Source organism: Alligator mississippiensis, chromosome 10 (assembly GCF_030867095.1).
Source record: "Alligator mississippiensis isolate rAllMis1 chromosome 10, rAllMis1, whole genome shotgun sequence".
Lineage (NCBI taxonomy): Eukaryota > Metazoa > Chordata > Crocodylia > Alligatoridae > Alligator > Alligator mississippiensis.
In genome coordinates this window covers 10,612,782-10,630,488 of record NC_081833.1, presented here as the reverse complement: position 1 = coordinate 10,630,488, position 17,707 = coordinate 10,612,782, and the positions used below count along the sequence as shown (strand labels likewise).

General features: G+C 45.5%; 1 long non-coding RNA gene across 1 annotated transcript; it reads right to left on the bottom strand.

Annotated features, from left to right (window-relative positions):
• Nucleotides 1–11,200: 11,200 nt before the first annotated feature.
• On the bottom strand, nt 11,201–17,680 carry LOC132243514 (uncharacterized). Its single transcript, XR_009455122.1, has 2 exons — nt 16,342–17,680; nt 11,201–15,163 (listed from the first exon to the last, which is right to left on the bottom strand). It is a non-coding gene; the product is annotated as an uncharacterized LOC132243514 (long non-coding RNA).
• Between the last annotated feature and the right edge of the window lie 27 nt (nt 17,681–17,707).

The following is a 17,707-nucleotide window of genomic DNA, read 5'->3' as shown; positions in this document are numbered from 1 at the left end:
CACCTTGGCCGTCATTCAATAATGCTTCGAAGAATGCGGTGATGCCATCTGCTTCAATCCGACATGTAAGTAACACATCATTTATTGTTATTGGCATTATGCTAGCACCTGAAGGGATTGCACCCCCTTCATACCATGCACCGGACACCTCCAAGGTAAGAGCGTCCTTAACTCCAAAGACCTTATGCCCAGGATTGACATGAGTTATCCCCAACTCACAGGTGAAAACTGAGGTGACTGGTTTAAGGTCACACAGTAAGTCCCAGATCTCTTTCCTCCCTAGGCTACAACCACCAGCCTTCTCTTTGCTTTCTTTCTTGAGTGAAGTGAAGGGCTGGCACGGTCCTATCAGCCCCGCACCCATGTGAGATGCTTCCACGTGTCCAGGGCTCTGGTGACCGGAGAAAGCATTAGACGGCATTCAAATCCAGGAGAGACTTTTCTTTTTTGCTGATCATGTTGAAGACACTGGCCTGTTTATGCTCCCAGCAGCTTTTTATTGAAAATAATGGAGTGGATTTCACCTTAGCAGCTTATTTCCATTGACTCAGCCTACATGCACCTAAATGAATGATAATAGCTGCCATGCTATTGTAATTTCCGTGCAGTAAAGCATGTTGAAACCTGTTACCTCCTGTTTGTTCTTAGCATGGATCATTGCTTCTTTCACTGCTGCAAGAGCAAGGCAAAAAAAAGTAAAATGTCCCACAGGATATGTTTAATAAATTTACTAAGCATCTGTGAGGAGACGATTCAGATACAAACAGGAGAGGAAAGCCCTGAAAGGCAACAGGATTTAATGGCACTGTCTCACTATGGGTTTGAGACACCTGATAATAGCCATACTATATGAGAAAGGAAATGGCAAAGAAGAAAAAAAAAGATGCAGTCTCTTTTTGCTCTTCGCGGAGGTGGAAGGTGAAGCAGGAGTCTTTTGTCTTAAATGTATTTTCATTAGGGATTGCTCCAGAAAATAAAGATGGGAGGTCTTTTTTTTTCTTTTGCACCTGAAAGGCACTATAATTCTTAAGCCACCATCATATAATGTCTGGATTTTTTAAAGCCATTCAAATGGTATTTTTACTTCCCGGCAACAGTCCATTTTTATTCTGCACATGGATACATTAAATATCATAACCAGAAAGTGCACTTAGGCAAAGCAAAGGCAAGAATACATCTAAGGCAAAAAAAATTGCTCCTTGCCTCTATCCAGCACATCAATTAACTTTGTTGGCAATTTGTAGTGATGAATTCATAGAAATCCCAAGGCACTTCCTTACGGGTGAGAGAGCCTCTTTTATCTCAAAGGAATCCCCCCCTTTCTCTCTCTCTTTTTTTAAGCAAAAGGAAACATGTCAATAAATAAGGAATGAATCACCAAAAAAAACTCTGTTTGACTCGAAGGCAACCTGAAATTATCCAGCCTAATTCACAGCACAATTTTCAAGCACTCCAGTGATGGCTGGCTTGGACTGCGGTTCCCAGAGGCAAACGCTCCATTTCTAAAGGACAGTCCATTAGCTATTGTGAAAAGTCCCTCTCTCCCCCCGTTTGACATATTGGTTTTGATTGTGTGTTGAATGAACTTCTTTCCTCACTTCCTCCTCAAGTCGCTCAGTTCAGCTCTGTTCTTGAAAGTCCCAGGGAGCAGCAGTTTTGCCTCCAGCTTCTTATAGGGAGATAGGAAAGATAACACCGGAGAAGATTCCCCCGTGGCTCACATAACTCCTCTTCCGATCTTGCCTCAGTCTCACCGGGATGCAGAGTCCGCGTCAGGCCCAGGCTTTGGTTGCAGCCGAGGTGCTCTATCTGGGGCCGTAACCAGGACATACGGCACCGTGCTTCCATGCACATCAGAACTGCAGGCCCCAGACTATTCCCCCTTCCCACGTCTGTGCAGGACAGAGATGTAGCTCGTTAACCCCATTTGAACGCAGCCACCTCTGGTGCTGGTTGCGATCACTGCGGAGTTTAGAGCAGGAAGTGAAGCAAAGCACATTCATGCAGAGGCTACAGAGGGATTTAGGAACATAGGATTGGAAGGGGCTCCTTGGGCCATCAAATCAACCCCCATCGTTGGTAGGAGACCCTTGTTGTTTTAAGAACCGTTACCGTCTTCCACTCCAGCACCTTTCGTCATCGCGACATATCCTTTGAAAGCAAAACCATGCATACCTCACCATGTAGTACCAAAAATCACCAATGCGCTGCCACTGTGATAACAGGTATTGTCAGGTTAGGGCATGCTTGGATGATCCTAGGCAACGGACTATGCCTCATGTTACAGAGGAAAGCAATAACTGTAGCGATCGGTCCTTGCCAAACCAGTGTAAAAGATGCCTTTACAACCCCACATCCAGGGTTTGGTATAACCCCAAGCGGGAGTATCGATTGAGGTCGCTAGTCTGGCATTTGATGGGAGGCAGGGGCACCAAGATCACTACTTTTGTGGAAAGCACCATAGGACCGTTATAAACCCCAACTGATCGGGCACTTGGTTTTACAGGTCATTGAAAGGACATCTTGTTGTGAGGGACAGCATGTCTTCATTGTGCTGGCATTGATTCAGGACAACCTCAGATGGAAGAGCTGAGCCACCTGATGCCTGACTCCTAATAGGAGCGGGCCAGAGATTTCCAAGCAAGATTTTTTTAAATCTCCAAGATGAAGACACGAGGGAAGAGAAGGACAAATCATCAAATGCAGTTCCCTTCTAGAAGCTAAAAAAGCCCCAAGGAACACCACCACCACCAGCAGTTATGCAGATATACGTTTCCCTAAAGACAGACACTTGTTAGAAGTGATTGAATTTCTTTTTTCTTTTGACAAAAAAATGTATCAAGTGTGATAAATCTTTCATTGGCTGGGCTTCTCAGATCAGAGAGCGAGTGAGAGAACGAACTGATAGCTTGGGGATTCAACGGGAACGGGGAAGACGCAAGGTCAAGGTCCTTCTCTACACAATTCAGAGCAAGTCTTGCTCGTGCCAAGTGAATACTGTAGACCACTGGGGTGTAGTCACAGTCAGTCCCTCTCATCCAAGGAAGACTTAAGTAGGACCCTGCTTGTCCCCAATCTTGGGAAAAGCAGACTGGCTCTACTGTTGGGAGGATGGCAACGTGGCTCTTTTCGGCTGGATTGCTCTTGGTTTTGTAAAGGAAAAAACTAAAAAAGCTCCACATCATGACAACACTGACCTGGTTTTCTCACATGGGCGTATGGCAGCCTGTTCGACTTCCCACCCCTGTGTGTGAGCAAGGAGCCAGCTCAGGGACTTTCTGGCCCTGTTCATCCCTGTGTTTTAACATGCAACACCCTTGGATCATTCAATGAACCTCTCTTGCTCAACTCATAGATTCATAGACGTTAGGGTCGGAAGGGACCTCAATAGATCATCGAGTCCGACCGCCTGCATAAGCAGGAAAGAGTGCTGGGTCTAGATGACCCCAGCTAGATACTCGTCTAACCTCCTCTTGAAGACCCCCAGGGTAGGGGAGAGCACCACCTCCCTTGGGAGCCCGTTCCAGACCTTGGCCACTCGAACTGTGAAGAAGTTCTTCCTAATGTCCAGTCTAAATCTACTCTCTGCTAGCTTGTGGCCATTGTTTCTTGTAACCCCCGGGGGCGCCTTGGTGAATAAATACTCACCAATTCCCTTCTGTGCCCCCGTGATGAACTTACAGGCAGCCACAAGGTCGCCTCTCAACCTTCTCTTGCAGAGGCTGAAAAGGTCCAGTTTCTCTAGTCTCTCCTCGTAGGGCTTGGTCTGCAGGCCCTTGACCATACGAGTGGCCCTTCTCTGGACCCTCTCCAGGTTATCCGCATCCTTCTTGAAGTGCGGTGCCCAGAATTGCACGCAGTACTCCAACTGCGGTCTGACCAACGCCCTATAGAGGGGAAGTATCACCTCCTTGGACCTATTTGTCATGCATCTGCTGATGCACGATAAAGTGCCATTGGCTTTTCTGATGGCTTCGTCACACTGCCGGCTCATGTTCATCTTGGAGTCCACTAGGACTCCGAGATCCCTTTCCACCTCTGTGCCACCCAGCAGGTCGTTCCCTAGGCAGTAGGTGTGCTGGACATTTTTCCTCCCTAGGTGCAGCACTTTGCATTTCTCCTTGTTGAACTGCATCCTGTTGTTTTCTGCCCACTTGTCCAACCTATCCAGGTCTGCCTGCAGCTGTTCCCTGCCCTCCGGCGTGTCCACTTCTCCCCATAGCTTTGTGTCATCTGCAAACGTGGACAGAGTACATTTCACTCCCTCGTCCAAGTCACTGATGAAGACATTAAAGAGTATCGGTCCAAGGACTGAACCCTGCGGGACCCCACTGCCCACACCCTTCCAGGTCGAGACCGACCCATCCACCACGACTTTTTGGGTGTAAACTCCATTTTCCGCCTCTCATTTTCCATCAACAGCTTCTTCACGGCGTTTGCCTCCCTCCTCCCCGCCTTTGCCTTTTATCTCCCATCTGCTACCTCCTCTTCTTTTACTATCCCAAGCACTCCTCTCCACTGAGCGCGTGCCATCAGCATTCGCTCCCATGCTATGCTGGCAATCACTTGCAAATTGGACACATGTTTAGAAGCTGGGATGAATGCTGTCTTCAGACTTAAATCCTAACCATTTCCCTTGGCCTGAGATAACCAAATGTTCAAAATTTTTCCCATTATTTACTTTTTAGCTGAAGACAGACTATTTTGCAAGGGAAGGGGCAAGCCTAGACATCCAAAATGTGACTTGGATAAATAAAAATATTCAATATTCCTTCCCTACCCCTTCTGTCTACACCAAACTGTGCGCTGACAATGGATGAGGGGCCAAAGTTCAGGCCCCAGAAACAGAAGTGTCATGTTTGCCTAGTCCTGAAAGCCTTCCGCTGCCAACAGCTGAATCCCTGCTGTTTCCAGTGGGTATTGGCAAAGGAGAAAAGGGGAACAGTTCCAGTCTAATCAATTAAAAAAATAATTGCAATGATTATTCAACGGGCCTGTGAAAATGAGGGTTGCCTTGGGTACTTTTAGCCAATTATGTGGGATTTTTAAGTGGAAATATGACAGATTGTTCAACAGCCGGCAAAGAAGCGGATGCACTCTGACTCGTGCCCAGTCAGTAATTACTCTTGATTGAAAGGATTTAAATAATGAATAACTGACCAACATATCCCTGTGCGTGCAAAGGGAAGGGAAAATAGCGCACGCTTGAAAGGCTTGTTTCTATGAAAAAGCAATGCAAGTTGAATCCATCTCAGTTAAATCATTATTCAGTTAATATTAACTGAATGTTGCAGACTGAATATCGGTGTATTGAGCACGTTGCTAAAGATAGTCCTCACTGTAAGCGGCTTCCAGTCTAAACAAGACCAAAGTTGGAGGGAGGGGATTTTACTCCCCAGACTGCAAACAGGGACTGAAGCACAGAGACTGCTTTTGCTGGAAATTACACAGGAAACATGTCGGGCCACGAAGTGAAATCCGGGTGTCCCTAGTCCCAGCCAATGAATTAACATGAAGTCCAGCTCTGCCAAGCTACACCAGAGGGGCTAAAATCTTTGCTAGCGCACAAAGGCGACATCAATAGACTTGCATCCATTTACCCCCAGCTGAAAATAGGGTTTGATAAAATGACCCCACATGCATCTGCTTCCTCATCTTCTTTTGTTATCCCATTGCTGGGTGGTATTTAGAGGCTTTGCTAAGAATCGTCTCATAAATGCCAAAAAAGTGGCTATTGACAGAAGCCTTTTACAAAAAAACACAACGAACCAAACATCAAAGGAAAACATACACAACAGGGAGAGGAGGGCCAAGGATCCTTTAAAGAAAAGTCTCGATTTTCTTTTAAAGGGCTTTATAGGAAGAGACATGGGATACAGGGAAAACACACAGGAAGTCAGACATCCGTATCGTCCATGAGCTCCCTGCAGCTGTTTCACTGTTTCCATCGAAGGAAATGGGAGGCTGAAGTGGAAGGTGCATCCTAGGAACGCAGAAACACTGGTTCTACATGGGGTGTGTGCACGGTGAATATTATTATCCAGCTTCATCTACAAAGCGAAGACCAATGAGGTTGCCCAAAGCCACTTCAAGCAAAGATGAGGGATTTCTGCACCTTCCTCTCCCAAGCTCTTGACTGGAGTGCCACCAGCATACTTCACTCATGCCAGCTGCTTCTCTCCCAGCCCATCTCTGAGTGCAGGTTGCATGCTGCCAAGTGAATGAGGCCCCTGAACTCATTAGTGAACACGATCACATTTCACACAGCAAGAAAGAGATTCTCCTGACATGCTGGGGAGCTATGGCAGGCTGCGGTGAGAATAAATAGATCAACACCCCGCCTAGCAGAAACACAGGTTCGGATTCACAACAAAACTCAGAGCAGCACCCAGGGCTGGGCTGGTTTTGCTAAGGTTGCAGAGGTGCGCTCCCCCTCTGGAAGGCTGCTCCCAAAACGTTTGTGAACAGGCATTTGCGAGCATCTTTAAAAACATTTGTACAGAGTGGCTGGGAAGTGGGCGGATCTCTCCATTAAGGCATCCGTTTCCAGTTTCTAATGGAAAATTATGTGGGTAGCATCAATTATGCCAGAGCTCATTTAGACCAATTTAAAGGTCATGTAAGTAGCTATTAATATTACATGCATGCAGAGAATGAAGGCCGCACTGTTTCATCACTCAGTGCAGAGCTACCCAGAATGCTCTGGTGTGGTGGGCCCCATATAAAGTTCAGAACCAATGAAGTTAAAATGGCTGAGTACCAAGGACAGCCTTTTTGGGGGAGGCGGGGGGCGGGGTGGAGTTTTGCTGTAGGCTTGGTAGGTAGCTCACCACGATCCCAAGCTTTCATAAATTATATTATCCATGGTCTTTACAGCAGCAGAGCTTTTTCAAACAACAGTAATTTTCAGACGTTAAGAGGAGCTAGGTAATATATTTTTAAGAGGGTTTAACGATAGTGTAATGGGTTATGAAGACAGTCGTAAATACCCATAAATATTTGCCTGCATATCTCTGTCAGTATTAACATCTATTACTGGTTTCAGCTATACAGTCTTCTCCACGACACTTACTTTCCTGGTCTGCTTTAATATCCCAGGTCATTCATTTTAGGTCTTCAGTTCCCATCTCTCTTCCTCCCCTCTTAACCAGCTTGCCCCTTGGTTTGTTGAGACCCTGTTCCCATCCATTCATTCTTTCCCATCCACCTGCCTCACTGTGCCTAGGTATACCAGGAGTCCACGGGGCCTCCTACAGGAGGATGACCAAGCTGGCATGATGGTCATGCAAACTGGAAAAAGCAAGGAAAATACAAAATCTTATTGCTCAGTGAGGGCTGCATGCCCTTTACTACTGCAGGTACCAGGCTGTGGCATGGACCCAGTCAACGTGGCGTACCTGCCGCTGATATGGCTGGACCTCACATGACTAGATTGGTGCCCTGGCAGAGGCAGCATAACTATCTCTCTTTGAAGACAAGGGAAGGGGTTATGTCCTTCCCCTCTCTCTCAGAGATGGTGGAGGGAAGAGCTGCTATTCCAGACCTTCTAGCTCCATTTCCATTAACACAAGATTGGCTTCTTAATGCAAAAAAAGTGAACACTTCTTCACACCCGTTACTGGCACAGCTGTGCACACCTACCCCATCATCTGGCTTGCCTTGCAACTTAAGAACTGAACGGGTCACCAACTGCTCCAGGGTGGCTACAAGGCCTCATTCCTGGGACGTGGCGTGGGGCTGAGCAGGGTGGATGGGGCCTACTTCTTGGTGGCAGCCCCAGGAGACGCTTCCAAACAGAGGCCTCACCTCCTTGAACAGCCCTGACAAGGTTAACAGCCTTCTCTCTATGAGCAGAAATGGGCCCTTTCTGTTTACACAGGCTGATGCCATTGAAAAGAGATGTAACATGAACTTTTAAAAGTCTGTGTTTAGAAGTGCTCATGTAGGGGCAGACATCCTATATGGACCAAAGTGGTCGCCAGATTCTCAATCAGCTCTGCCAACGTGCTTCAAGCCTGACACAGCATCTTCATGCCTTCTCGTGCTTTCCTATCAAACGGACCTGAACTCGTGCTTTATCTGCTCCTCTTCCCATCCCACATTGCTGAAGGCCGCACTGGCAAAGGCACAGCGCTGTGTAGTGACAGCCAGCGAGGAGGCTTATGACAACCCAGAAAATCACGCCGTAAGAACAAATGCAGCTTAATACCAAATTTGCTGCTGGCTTCGGAAAGCACAGGGCCAGGGGAATTCATGAAGCCAGGCCCAATTTTGTGTTTGTGAGCCAAGAGGAAAACAAAAAAGGAAGCAGGATTCAATACAGCACAGCAGCTTGCTTGCTCAATATAGTCTCACCGTGTGCTGGTCAATATGGGTTTGATACTAGTAACCGGGTGATTATCCTCATATGATGGCAACTGAGTCAAAGCAGCAAGATCATCCTCAATTTATGACAGTTTTCCTTAAGGGGGGGGGGGGGGGAAAGCCCACAAAATTAAAGTGAATGAAACAATGAAAGAGTTTAAGCCCTATATGGTATCAAAGTCATTCCTGCAACTGAAAATGCCAAGGATTGTTTTTTGTAGTGGGGGACAACAGTTTTGGCTGGCACACCACAAGTTGGCTCTGTGTCCTCCACGTGCACCTCTCGGGCATCCTTCTGCTCCCTGCCCTATCTGTTGCTGTTCCCTCCCTGGTCTGCTGTGCGCTATACTCAGAAGCTGCCCGTGAGACTTGCGGCACATGTGCTACAGGATGACCAGTTTTCCCCCAAGCGGGTCCTCCAAACAATGCGTATCTTTTTAAAACAACAAATACACACCCCTGCAAAGGTGCATCATGATGTTCTCATTAGCTCTTCAAAACAATTGCAAACACACCAATTATTCATAAGACAGCCAGGATTATAAAACCCTCCCCTTGCAGAGCTGCACTTGTTAAAGAAGAACTGAGTGATTACAGAGTTTCTTCCTATAGGAACAGAAAATTTATAACCTGGAAAGCTGCAGCTTCTTAGAACTGAATACAGGTATCAAATACTGAGCTTTCATTTGTAGCCACGCATTAAATCTTTTTAGGTTCACAGCAGCCACGGCCTCCCCTTAAGCCATGAGTAATCTGATTTAGCTACCTCCAAGATGCTCTGAATCAACCCATCAATCAGAGAAGTCTTCAGCCCTCAGGATGCTGGACAGGGGAAAAAAAAAGGCTACATTGCAGAAAGAACTTGCAAGACACTCTCTAAATATACTGTCACTGGCAGGTTCCTCTCTCAAACACAAGAGCAAATTATTGCCTCAGCCCTATGAAGACCCTTAAGGCATGAAATGCAAAATACTTGGTAAAAGATTATATATTTCCACTGTCAAGATTTTAATAGCCAAGAACCTGACCCTGTGCAGAGGAGACTTAACAGCCATCTCATGCATGCATTTGTGTAGCTGAAAATGAAATAACTTCTAGACTTTAAAAAAGGGTCGCCCAAAAGTTGCCATAAAAAAACCTGGCAAATCTTCACCACTCTATACCAGGGGACCTCACCCAAGCCTGCTATGAGAATCAAACCGATGAATTAGCCGATGCATCTCAAGCAAAAGCAGGGAAGTGATTCTTCTGCTTTACTCAGCACTGATGAGACCACAGCTGGAGGACTGCATCCAGGTCTGGGTGCTGCACTTCAGCAAGGACATGGAAAGACTTGAGAGGGTCCAGAGAAGAGCCACCTGTATGAATAGGGACTTGCAAGACAAGCCATACGAGGAATGGCTGAGGGACTTGGGTCTCTTTAGCCTAAAAAAGAGAAGGCTGAGAGGGGACCTGGCAGCAGCTTACCGCTGTATCAGGGGAATACATCAAGAGCTCAGCAAACAACTATTCACCAGGGCGCCCTTGGGGAAAACCACGAGTAATGGCCACAAACTCCCGGTAGATTGTTTCAGGCTTAATGCTAGGAAAAACTTCTTCAGTCAGGGTGTCCAGACTGTGGAATAAGCTGCCTCCAGAGGTGGTGTGGTCACCTACCCTGGAAATCTTCAAGAGGAGACTGGATGGACACCCCGTGGTGGTCACCTGCCCCCAGGTGTCTTTCCTGCCTAGCGCAGGGGGCTGAACCCAATGATCGTGCGAGGTCCCTTCCAGTCAATGAATCCTGAACAACGGGGGTTTGTGGCAGAACATTATACCACGGGCATTATCTTAGCTCATATCCTGTGGTCCTAGGTGCATGGGTGTGGTATCATTTACAGGCTCCTGCCTTCTACTGGTCCAAAGGTGTACTCTGCTCGGCATTGTACAAACTCCTCAGAAAAAAATCTCAGTCCCAAAGAGCTTCCAGTCTCGACAGAAAAGGGTGGGAAATGAGTGGCAGCAAAATTAAGCGACTGACACAAGAGCACATGCACAGGGAGACAGTGGTGAAGCTGATCACCGAGGGTGAAGTTACACGTTACATTTAGACTCGACTAAAGGCACTTAATATGCTTTAGCACATGCACACTTGCATTGTAACGCATGCTAAGTGTCTGCTGAGTGTCTCAGTTATGTCACTTCAAAAAAGGATTCATTCTGGGCTGTGCTACCCAGCTCATGTTAGGATAACTTCAGCCTGCTCCACAGAGAGAAAACAATTTTCAATCCTCCAACATCCCAGGATACACAGCTCCCAGCTCCTTCCCTCCTCCCCCCAAGCAGAGATAGAGTTGAGTTGTCCTGGCTCCTAGCCACACCCCTGCTCACCAGCCCTCTAGTGGCAAGTCAGAGCTGTGCAGGCAAGAACCAGCATTAAGCCTTAATGTGACTGCTCAGAGCTCGTTCCAACTTTAAACTGCTTAACCTTTCACAGATTTAGTATAGCCTATGTGTAAGGTGTAACTTCATCCTCTGAATCCTTCTTCCCTTGAGTCTCAATCCAGGGCTTTCAGCCCCCGAGGCCATCCTTTGTGCAAATGCTTTTCAATATTAAATACTCAAAAGTGAAAATACTTTTAAATATTACACTGTGCTGTTGGCATCGTGATACATGCTAATGGTGCACGATGCTTGAACCTATCACTGCAGAATTGTGGAACCTAGCTGCCCTCTAACTGAAGACTGACATAATTAATGCCTTGTCATTAATTATCAAAGGCTTACAGTGGTATTCACTCCAGGAAATTAACAGGTAGAAATGTCAGAGCACTTGGCAAAGAAGTCTGGGTCCCGATACTGCACATTTGCTAGACTGTTTAATTAGTTAGATGACAGTACATGGTCGCGTGAACCTTGACAATTAAACCTACTGGTTAACATAATTTACAATTTTGCACTAAGCTACAGGTAGATACAAAGCTGTGCTGAATGCAAATTGAATGGGAGATATAACCACAGCCTATAAAAAGACATTTCTACTATGGAACTTCCTAAACAGCAATAGCTAATAACAGCACAGGAATATTCACAGAACAAAGACTGAAATTATGTAGCGGATGCTTAGCAGTCAGGGAAGCCAAAAGCGTTTACGACGCCAGTCTCCGTCTCTTAGCGCGTTTTACAATGTGCATCCCCAGAGCGGTCCTAGATTCATAGAAAAAGAGGGAAGCTCAGGAAGTAATTGAAGACTTTGCAGCGAGACCTGCGCAGGGCAGCACAGACATGGAGCACCCCGACTCCTGTAGACTAAAGGTCCTTTTGGATGAATCTGAATGTAGGATCGAGGATGAGGTGCACAAAATTTAAAATACAGGCAGTCCTCGGACTTACAGCACAATTGGTTCCTGAAAACCGCGTCTTAAGTCAAAACGTTGTAACTCGGAACCAATTTTCTCATAAGAAACAATGTTATAAATGGGGGATTTGTTCCTGAACCGAGGCCCGATACCCTATTTTCACCAAAAATACCCCAGAATTTTGTACTAGATCAATTATAGATAAGTAATATAGCTACATTAATGTATTTATATTGTAAATAGCGATCATACTGATTTGGAAGGGCTTCTTTCGAGTGACTTTGCTGGACTTTTTGAAGGGCTCTCGGCTGGAGTCTTCTCAGGAGTCTTGGCTGCAGGTTTTTCTGGAGTGTCGTCTGCTTTCTTAAAGAAAGTGTCCAAGGAAGTTTGGACAGATACTCTCCAGGGAGATAAGCGACGCAGCGAACTTGTTTGCTGGCATGGTGTTGCATCGGATCAAGTGTTGCAAAGTCGAAACTCGCATCAGAAAGTCGAAACAGGGTGCCAATTTATAAATGTTGTAAGTGCGAAACATTGTAACTCGAATCGTTGTAAGTCGAGGACTGCCTGTATAACAACCACAGTCAGAAAAAAACGCTCTCCCCCATTTCCAAACACCATGTTTTCTTGAATACAACACACCCCCTTTTCCCAAAAACCGGCAGCTGGGAATCGGAGTGCATATTATATGCAAGAAACACAGTAAGCACACTTACTTGGAGAAACCAAAAGTAAAGTCTACACACAGGGAGCAGAACAGCGAGAAGGCTTGGTGTCCTAGCTGCTGCCAGTTAATACAAGGACAGATTTGTTTTTCCTCCTTTCTGCCTTTCAAAAACAAGGTGTGCATTTTATTTCAGGGCCTGTTGCATGTGAGAAAACACTGTACGTGCCAGCTCATCAGCAATTACAGGCCCAGCCATCGTCTCGCTGTAACATCCACACTTTCAACACAGATCACAGGTCACTGTTCATGGATGAACATCGGTGTTACAGCCCACTGGTTGACCAGCACTATATTGGAGTCTACATTGTCAAAGGCAGTTAAGGGATAAAAGGTTCATAAGACTCTTGTGCATGCTTACTGCAAGCAGGGTTCAAAGCCTGCTGCTGCTTCTTCTCGTGTCCTGTCTGAGATAGCTGATGACAGGTATTTAGCAGATTTACAGATTCGTTAGAGTGAGTGCTTCTGCTCTGGCCTGCTGAAACCACTAGGAAGGCTCTGGGCTGTACAACCCTTATTTTACTTCTACATGTTAGAAATACTTAGTATATGTAAAGGACTTTATTGTTGCTAAAACTGTAGTCATTTGGGTACCATCTCCTTTACCGTATTCAATAAAGATGGCAAATTTGTTTAGCTTTCACATGGATGTTCATACTCATAGCAAAGAGATTCTGCCACCTCCCTATGAAAGCCAGCCCCTCAAAACGTTCACTTCTTTTGGTTCCTTATAGCAACTCCAGGAGCATTATTTCTTTTGATGCAGCCAACTCACAACCCTGTTGTATACCCCCACAGCATACTAGTAGACTGAGTCGTGCAATAACAAAAGAACATGCATCTCCCACAAAGAATTATTCTGTTCAGATTTCAGTTGATTTGGAGAATGGAAAGGGCAAGCTGGTGTTATGTTACGAATTAGTTACTTTCGTATATTCCACCATTTTCATGGGCATTTCTAGACACCGTAACAGCTTGTCCTCCAGACATTTCAATTAAAAAAAAGTTAGATTCAGTGATTTACAGTGTTTCAACACATAAACAGTGTTTACAGCATTTTTCCTTGTTATTTCATGACATCAACAGTTGGCAGAATAAAAAACAATTTAATTTGATTTGTTGTTCATAGACACTGCCTCGCTCTCCATTTCCAGTCTGCTGGGTTTTTTGAAAGGAGCATTTTTACATCGTAATGACAACATTTCATTTGCTTTATAAAATAGTTTTTCAGAAATAGTTTTTCAGACGGCTCTGGGTGCAGTCATGCATTCGAATCAGGTGTGCATGTTTAAAAGTTTATTCTATCTCCCCCCCTTTGCTGGTTTTAATTTTTTTAATTAAAAGTCTCATAAGGTCTACCAGAATAATTGACTTTTCTGGATCGTTAGTGCCATGCATGTAACTTATTCATCACGAGTAGTATGTGAGCTCCGTGCCATTGGGAAGCTGACCATTGTTCCAGTCCATCCAATGTGACTGCCATTGACGGGTACCATGGGCAAAGGTGAGAACAACTTAGCCTGCCCAGCTAGTGAATGAGACGCATCATTTCTGTCGAGCCTTGTTGCCATCTAGTGAATGGCCTGGATATCACTTAATGCTTGTATAGTAACCATTTCCGCGGCACTGCCAATATTCAACACCCTACTCTGAGTGAAGCATTGCATAGTAAGGGGGTAACCACAGGAGCCATTTGCAACCTAATGCTACCGCATTGCCAGCTGAGTACATAGTCATATAATGAAGCACGCAGCACTTGTACAAACTTTGACTGGTCATTAAGGCACCATATACTTTTCCATAGATGTACTTGGGTATTTATTGCAGTGCGCTAATCTCTGCCAAGATTCTGCATCATCATTTCAGTCTATGCAATATTTATATAATGAACAGGAAAAACCTGTAACCAGCATGACAGATAAAAGCTGATAGGATTGAGGCGTATCGGGTCAGCGTTTCAGAGCCCCAGAATCATAGACCCGGTAGCAGCAGGCACTGTGCCCACAGCAGAAATGCAGTTCTGTTATATCCTAGGGACTGAGGTAGTATTTCACTCTATTACAGACTGCAAACACTATCAAAGAGGTCCTGCCTACCATTTCCCCCTCTAATTGCTCTGGCACCAGAGGGAATGGTGTTGAAAGCTTTTTACAGCAGAGCAGAGGTTTCAGCTGAATTCCAGCAAGAAGATACGGATAGAAAAGAACGGTTTGGGACCAAGGACTGGAAAGCTGTTCATTAAAGTAACAGTTCACTTCGGAGAAGACTGCTGAGAGACTGCTTTGGAATCGGTGACAATGAGGGAGCTGGATCAGCCACTTTGCTGTCATTGTGAAAGAAACGGCAGAGTCAACTTCAGTGGAGCTTCTGTTGCCTCACTGACGTTAGCCAAGGGCGAAGACTGAAAAATGCACATCTTGAATCTGAACGTGCAGATGCTGAGGGTGGACACTCCGGCATCATCGATCTGCTGCGCCTGGCAGCTGGATTGCAACTACCTGCATCTTTCTCATAACAAGCCAATTGTTACTCAATGGACTGGAAGTTCATCCCAGCAGAGGAGTCCGTAAAAGAAGCCCAGTTCCTCCTCTTGAATTATGCACGATGCTGCAACAACTGGAACCTGCGGCCTGAACGAGTGGTTTCAGATCTAATTTTGCAGCCTCCGATGCTCACATCACAGCTACACTATTTGCTTCGGTCCTGTGAAATAACCTCTGACCTGCTGGGGTAGTACCTATAGGGCAAAGCAAGTGGAATTATACCCTGCTTCTAGTCTCTGTCCTCCGAGACCACGATCCGCCGGAGGTGAAGTGGTGCTCAGTGGAACCTAGACAACCTTTCACGCGCCGTCTGCTGAACCCATTTGTATTTAGTTTTAAACAATTTTAATACATTGCTCTATTTGTTAGAAATATTCTTTTCCCTCCTTTCTTATTCAGCCAGCACACCAGCTAAGGGGAACTAGCTGCAACGGGGCCCATTGTTAAGGGCTGAATGTAGCATTTACTCTCTCGATCGTCTTAAAGCGTAAAGGCAGAGAAAATTGTTTCTTTTAGAGTACGCAGTATCTCATATAGTTTGTGTGAAAAGGTGGCTACCTCTGCCATTGTGCATGGCTTGAATAGACTGCCACTTCTGAGCTCTTCTGCATTGTCTGCAAGAAGAAACACTGAGGAATGAGTCAGTAAGAGACAAAACCTGATTTTTAACTCGTTATTTCCATGTTCCTGTGAGGCCAGAGTGCATCTAGCTGGATGAGGCTCAGCACGTTGCACTCAGCAAGATGGATGACTTGCTTTTAGATGAACAGCTCGGTGACCCAGCGTAGGTGCTCCCTCTCCTCAGACCCACCATTCCCTGGAGCAGATCACTCGCCCAGCCTCAGCCACTTAGTTTTCATTTCTGTCCCTGCCCTGACAAAGGCAGAGTGAGGACATAGCTATTGATTTAAATCTGTAGCAAGTGCTGGGCCCTGATGCAGCAATACAAAAACTGACTCTCAGAAAGGGACTCTGCTGGTCTGCCCTGATTCAAGTGCCGTTAGCTTCTTTCACTGTTCTGAGGATCACCTCTTTCGCCCTTCCCAAAGAAATACTGAACTTCTTCCCCGTGCCTATGAGCTCACAGCAAGAGCCCTACTCTACGGTCCTCTTCGAGGCCCCTGTATTCAAGAATGAGGTAGGGATCCAGACTCACGGAAACACCCCGAAGTTCCCTCTGCCTGGTGTGAGCGATTGGCCTGGTTAATCCTCACGTACACAATGGCCTTAACCACAAACAGGTTTTAATTCAGTGTTTCGTCATGCAAGAATATTAGCTGCTCAGTTCTATTAATGCCACCGATGCAATACTAAGCACACACACAAGGCACGATGGGAATCACTCGGTTGTCAGGGACAAGCGACCACTCACCTCTTGGTTAAGATGATAAATGCCACCAGCTTTGCCAACGCTGCTCTCTCGTGTTCTTAAAGCATTTGCTGAGATCCAGTGTGTCATATTGCTCTACATCCATTATCCTTGCTGCCTTCGAAAAGGAAGCAAATTATACTTGGGTGAATGCTTTAAATTTTGGCCAAGGGTGACACTCTTAGGTCATTAATTGTAACGTGTTTCCCTACTGCAGGAAGGTGTCTGCTGTTATTTCGACCGTGCTGGCTTACAGCTGTCAAGTCCTATCATTTTCTAATTTAGAAAATAAGGTTGTGTATGTTCAGACAGTGGAAGGACTGGGCGCACTTGAATACAAGTGTATTTTAGGTTGGCTGAAAGGGAGAACGTAAAAAGGCAAAAGGCTTCTGGCAATGGTTTGTATGTATGTGTGAAATTGGGTAAGATTTAAGAGCATCACATTCGTTTGATACACGGCTGCCAATTTTCCATCCTATGTGCCGTGTTATCTTATTAAACTTGCAATTTCAAAGAAGAGTTAGTTCTTGAAAAGTTATATCAGCCCCCTCCAACCAGTGATTCAGGTCATTTCTAACGCATGTGGTCAAAAATATGTATTATTACTTGAATGAACAAAGCAATTAGCTGTGGTCCTGAGAGAAAAATACCTTCCTAGACCTGAAGGGCACCTTGTATCCAAAAGTTTGTCTAACCAATACAGCTGGTCCAAAAAAAAAGATATCGCCAGAAAGCTAGCTTATCACACATTTTTGGACCATCATGGCTACAACTCTTCCCCCTGCTACAAAGTCACCCAAAATCCCCATAATATTACCAAAGTGCTGTGGGACAATTCTTGCTGAGCTAGTTTGCAGAAGGGATGGGAAGATAGCTGGAGAGAGCTTTCACTATATTCCTTTGGCAATTTAGAGAACAATGCCCAGAAGTAGGTAGGTAGTATTCTTAACCTGGGAGTCAGGTTTGATCACAATCGACTATGGAGACTCTCTGGGATAATATGAAAGTTATGGTAACCGTTTAAATTTGCAGGGTTATGGTAAAATCTCCATCATTTAGAGTCTTTAAATCCTGACTTTTTCTAGATGCTCTAGCTCCTAATGCAAGGTTTTAGAAAATCCCACCTTGTGTATAATTTAGGACAAACCTGTGCAGTGTGAAGCTATTCAGGACTTTTTAAAATCTTCAGCTCAACATTCCCAAATCCAGGGTCACCAGTGGCTGCAGGGGCTAGGTTTGCCCTGGGGGGCAGATCCTCTTCTAAACTACAGTGCTACAACTCATTACCCCCCCGCCCAAAAACTAAAACCAAACCCCAGCTGATAATGCTCACCCTATCAACATTTCAACTTCTTGGTAACGAGGACCA